The 6,403-nt window shown below is 40.0% G+C and overlaps 1 protein-coding gene across 1 annotated transcript in view; it reads right to left on the reverse strand.

Annotated features, from left to right (window-relative positions):
• Positions 1–6,403, reverse strand: part of GALNT11 (polypeptide N-acetylgalactosaminyltransferase 11) — a 48,657-nt gene that overhangs the window by 41,670 nt on the left and 584 nt on the right. The window lies entirely within an intron of this gene.

Genomic DNA, 6,403 nt, shown 5'->3' on the forward strand with positions numbered 1-6,403 from the left:
CTGCATACACTGCCCCAAAGGCACCGATACATTTTAATAAGTTTGGCATTATTTTTCATCTCTCTTTTATTCTTTTTATTTTTTCCCAGCTGATGTGTGATCTGTATGGATCCACGGATTTGGCAATATACACGTGGTCATTTTCCTGCCACTCATTAGAGAAGCAAATTAATGAGTGGCATTATAATATCAATTGATTAGACTACAGTAATGCTAAAGAAAATTATCATTAAGTTGTATAAAAATGTCACTTCTAAAAGTTCCTTCACTCCTCATTTTCCAAATCACTAGTAACTTCATAAGATTTCCATATTTTGACTGAAGTTTTCCAGGCATGTTTGCTATTCATCTTAAAAAATCTTCACCAAAAGAGTTTTGGGGTTTTTTCCAGCCTTTTACAAGCAAAGTGAAAATAAATTTTCCAATGCCAAAAAAAAATTTTAAAAAATTTTTAAAAAATTAAAAAAAAACCAACCAAAACACCACCAAAACAAAAAACACACAAAAACAAAACCAAAAACCAGACTTCATTTGTACAGTCCTCCTGCCAAAAAAGCTGGCAGCAAATTTGGCAGTAAAACAGACCTCACTTCAAGTACTTTTGAGTAGGAAAGTGGTGAAAACTGGGATAACCAATCTCAGTTTTAAACCTGTGACTACTGACCATGGACACTGCACTTGGCACAAGTTCTGCAGCATCTCCCAGAAGACACCTACCATCCACTTGTACAGAACTCAGTACTGATATCAACGGCTGTATACAAAAAAATACACAAAAAACATCTGCCAACTCACACTACAAACTTCAAAAGACTCTACCTGAACAGGTACAAAATGCAAAACCACTGCAATTAAGTTACTATTAGTACTACAGAATTGTAAACCGTTGGAATGAGAATGGTTATGCTGCAATTTACCCTGCAGCATCAGATTACAGAATTCCTAGACCTCCAAACTTACTCCCCACAAATCCTACCAGTCTACTTCATTTCTCTTTTTTCTGCATGGTTTCCCTTTCCAGTAGACAGCAACTTACATAAAAATACATTAAGATGTCCTTGCAATTTCATTGTTAGACCAGGAGCAAACACTTTTATGGAGCCTGAATAATGCATATTAACATACAGAGATATTATTTGTTAAAAAAATAAACAATAGATTAAATAGCCTCAGAACTAGGGGTGAGGTTAAAACCAGTTACAGTTTAAATCCCCAAACTTCCTCTGATGGGAAAATATTTAACTCATTCTGAACTACTCAGAGTTTTTAACCCTGTTACATTTCTCCATGTAGAAATGGTACTATCTTAGAGATAGTACTAAGAGATGGTACTATCTTAGAGATTTCCTCCATATATCATGTCCTGAGGTTTTCCAGTGGATGCTATCACTAAAAAAACAGTAGAAGTGAAAAAATACTAAAAGCAGGAGTTGAGTTAAACTGAATTCAATGTCCAGTTGCATTTCTCAAGTCCAGAAACAAAGGTCACTCGGAGTTTTTCACTCCAAGCTTTAGCACAGAGCCCGCAGTATCCACGCCACTTGGAACTTTCATTTTTCCCCAGCAAGAAAGTCTGAGATAGACCAAAACCCTGCAGTCTTCTTGCTTTGGATCCATTTTCAGACCAGAAGCTTAAAGTAATTTGTCTCTACTTCATTTTCTCACTAATGTCTCCAGCCATCAATACAAGAGAGGAATCCTAAGGATATAAACCTACCACATGTTCTCTTCAACTCCCTGACTGTACCAGGACACCTGTGCAGGTATCAGATTGACCCACGGGTTGTTCTGGTTGACCTATTTGCTCTACAACAGATTTTGATGAGATTCTTGGCAACTCAGTGTCTTCTCAGCTTTCCCCTATAAAACCTGATGCATTAAGGCAAATACTTTGATTTTTGGGTTAGAATAAGCCACTAGCAGAAAGATTTTTCACTATGTGTAGGGAGAGAAAACTTCAACAAGTTATGCCAAAAATTCCCTTTCTTTGTCTTTCATTCCTTCTCCATGATCATACAGACTCAATCTCTCCTTCTCCAAAGAAATCCCTTTGAGGAAAGAGTTGTGGACCACTCCTTTTCCATCCCCTCTTGGTCACTTTTCTTCTACTTATCTATTGCCAATGTTTCTAATGGGAAAACATACTCAGGATTTTGATGTTGAAATCACGGATGTTGCAACAAAATGAATAGCAGATCAAAAATACATTTTCCCACTTCACTTGGAGCCGTGCTTCCCCACACACTGCTAGCACGGAAGGCTAATGTGCAATCCAGAACTCAGCCTTGTCTTGGTTCACAGCAGGTGAGTCTCGGTAAGGCAGCCATGCTAAGTGACAAAATTAAGGTAGTCCAGGAAACAGAAGACTAAAGAGACATTTCTAGAAAACATATTCAATAACAAATATGAGAAGCATCAACAGAGATAGTGATATCTGTTGGTTTTGATGTTACTTAAGGAACTGGCAAAATAGTCAAAATACCTACAAAGATTGATTCATAATGGGTTATGAATCAAGACAGGACAGTTTGTTCTTCCTGGAAAAAGATCTCCATTTTAATTACAGGCACCTCCAAGGTTTAAAGCATCTAATTAAACCCTTGTCTGCACAAGAAAATCCATGTCATTTAGCCAAGCAACATTTAGACGGTTTTATACAAACTAAAAAGACCTCCACGAACATGCTCCTAACTTTCATTAAGTATTTGCTTAAATCAGTTTGGCACATAGCAACCCTGTACTGAGCTGCCTTCCTCTCAGCATGCCTCTGCAAGTTTATTAGCTTAACTTGTCAATTTAAAATTCAACTTCTTAAATGGTGTGGTGCCTCATAGTTGAAGTCTTAAGAATTACAAGAAGTTAAGCAGTTACCTCCCATCAGCCTCTCTACAGCATTTCTTCATGCACATATTCCTTCCCTCTTGTGCAGCAAGAGAAGTTATTTTTGTCCAGGTAGCCTGCTCCACAGCAAGAGAGGTTGGAGCACAACTGTGAACAGTCACCACAGCAGAGCTGAGAAGGTAAAACCTGCCAGTCACAGCAAACCTTCAATCTCAGAAATGCAGAACCTGCAATGCCACCCCTGCCATGAGAGAGAAAACCACAAGAGCTCACCTGCTCCAAATAAAACTTAGAGACAACAAAGACACCAAAGACCCGTGAGCAGTGTGGGGTGGTGGGCTCTGGACTCCTCCTTGGCCTGCACACCTATTTCTTGCTCACACTGGAAAGCACAGAGCAAGCAGTACCAAGTCCTGAGGTTCCCTGTATCAAGGGTCTCTTAATTAGTGCAAATAATGGAAAAGCTTATTCACCCCTGAGCACTGGGTTCCAGTTTCAAACATGCAAAGGATCTGGCTGCCAAAATCCCAGACTGCACAAGAAAGGACTGAGATACAACTCATCACTCTTACAGGTATTTCACTCTGTACTCCACAGTTTGGTAACACCATCAGTTGTTTAATCAACAGATTTAGCATCATCTCATGGGAAAAGTTCAGAAGTTCATACAACAAAATATCTGAAATTAAATACACTTGACGTCAATTTTTGAATGAAACAGTACAATCAGCTTCTCAATTTTCCACCTCTTTTGCTGCAGTATATTTCTAGTTTTTACAGAGTTTTCAAACAGAGTATTTACAATAATTATTACACAATGCTGACTCACATGAGAAACATGCTAGAACACGGTTGAAGGATGTGGTGCACACTATTAACTTACACAAAATGAGCTGAACAAATGCTTTCACCCATGGCTGAACAGCCAAGGCCTTTGTACTGACAGTACTTTATACATTAACACAGTAGCTGCAACAGCAGATTTATTCACCTCCATAAGCCAACACATGTTTTGAAAAGAAACTTCAGATAAGAAGACAGTTTATCTACCTCCCACACTCTAATGGGGATTGAAACAGACTTTACCTCTGCAATATTTTTTGAGAAAGAAAAAACAAATTCATTTCTGACCTTGAAATGCATGAACATACTTCTGCTCTCCAAGAGCAAGCAACATAGTTGTATTGCAACACCTTGTCCAAAATGAATGGTACTAAGGGAAATTACTTGATTTTGGGGATACCTGTAACTGCAGTATCACCTACCCAGGCAGATGGAACTGCTTAGGAAGTCGACAAGCAACTGTCACAGAAAGGAACTACTGTAATTTTTGAAAGTTTTACCTTTTCCCATCAGCTGGAAGTCTTCCTTTACCTCTCTGCTTCAGTAATCAACACAGTGCCAGACTCAGCCTGACAGCTGCTCAGCCTGGAACTGTTCTACAGGACCTTCCAAGGCAATGGAAATGCAGAACGATCCTCCCTCTGTTCTTTTCACCTTACAGTATGCTGCTCTTTCTTGCTGGAAGAGCCAAAATCCCCACTTTTACTAACTGCTTCTCATCCATGTGACCCACACCACACACATGCCCTATACCTACCATTAAAAATTTGAGGAGTTCATCACTTACTATGGGGAAGCATATTTTGGACAGATAAATTTTCAAAATACTATCAACTCATCTTTATTTCCCTTTCCTTGCCATTTCAGGGCTTTCTGCCTCCTAAAATGCTTGAATCACACCTACTGTTATTTTACATCACTATGAAAATGATGATCAGATTGATACCTTTCTCATAACTACTGTCACAAAGCGCTTGTCAGGAACTCTATCCAGAGTTACTTCTATGCATAATGGAGTATTGATTTCCATCTTTGAAAATGTGATTAGATAGTAGAAGACAGGCAACAGGCCCTGAAATCTGCAGTCAGGACTCTCTGACACCAGAACACACACCACTTAGCATGCTGCTGTCCTCATCTGAGGCTGAGAGAGGAAGGCTCATTAGAGTTGCCACTGTTATTTCTTTCCTTCCCTGCTGCAGAAGAGCTCCTAAAACTCTGCAGGAGCTTATCTTACCCAGAGATGAGGAAAGCTTATGCAGAAGGCATGCAGTTCTTCAGGACACAGTTATACTGGGGGAGGCCAATTGCCTGTTAATCAAAAGCCTCTTATCTGGAACCACCTGGACATTTAGGCTGTTCTAAAATGAGGTCTAGGAATCCCAGCTGGGACTATTTCACATATTTAAAGGTTCTCTACCGGGCAGAAACACACTGTCAGGGAGAGGTTGGTACCATCCTTTCCTGGGTAGAGCCTGCACTTGGATCAGCTTAACCTAATCAGAGACGTCTGGGAACAGTTGCCTATTAAGATGACATCCATATTAAAGAAAAAAAAAAAAAAAGCAGACTCTAGATCACTAAGCATTCAAGAATACTTAATGTCACTTACAGAATACTTTTTTTAAGGACAATACATTTTCCAGGAAAAAAAGGGCAGCATACTGGCATAATGTTGACAATCCTGCCCACCTGCACAATTACTGTGCTGGCACCAAGAGATTTCACCATTCCTTCAAACCGAAAGCAATGCTCCAAATACACGGGACCAAACGGATAAAGCACTGATTGTTTACAGAGCTGCAACAAGGTCAGGTCGTGAGATTTTTTTTTCTTTCTTTGGAAGAGTAGGGGCTGCACTTTACATCTAAATTATACAGCAAAGTTCTATAAGGTCTATTGCAGCTGCCCTGCAACTGATATTGAAAACAGCTCAAGACACTGTTTGGCAGAGATGCTGCAACAGACAGCACCAGCGTTTTAATTACTCTCAACTCCAGTTGTAAGGCTGACACCTATGAGGAGACTATTGAATGTGAAGCAGCTGTCTGGACAGGCAACTTCTGAACACAGTGTTTGATTCCAGTGCCACATCACAGCAGAGAATTCCGACCTGCTAAGCTCCCCACTGCCAGTGGCACAGAGCTTTTGGTTGGCTTACTCAGATCCATCTGCTTTCTCGCAAACAAGGGATCACGGAACCTTTATTCTGCCTTGCAAGTAACTTGGAGACAGTTAATTTGCTTCAGTATGTTCTGTTGCAGCCTTCCTTATAAGCTTCAATGCAACAAAAAAAAAAAAAAAAAAAAAAAAAAAAAAAAAAAAAAAAAAAAAAGAAAAATACCACATGGCAACAATGAACTGACTAGAAGGACTGGAGAGCAGCCACGAAGAATAGCACATATTTGCTAAGAGGAAAAGAGAAGCCTCAATGTGGCGAAGTATATACTGAAAAACCCCGGGGGGGGGGCGGGAAAGAGGAGAAACAGTTTAAAAATAAATTTCCCGGTCATAAAGATAAGAAAGCTTTAATACACCTCTGGTCACACAGCCCTCCAAAAAGCAATGCCTGCACCTCACCCTGCAAACGAATCAATGAACGGAGCAGCGCCAGCAACACCAACACGTGCGACCCTCACATTTGGGCTGAGATTTGCAGTTTCAGTCTACCTGCAGGCGGGCTGCTGCTGCTCCTTCACATGCACTTACAGACTGAAAA

This window comes from Chiroxiphia lanceolata, chromosome 1, assembly GCF_009829145.1.
Source record: "Chiroxiphia lanceolata isolate bChiLan1 chromosome 1, bChiLan1.pri, whole genome shotgun sequence".
Lineage (NCBI taxonomy): Eukaryota > Metazoa > Chordata > Aves > Passeriformes > Pipridae > Chiroxiphia > Chiroxiphia lanceolata.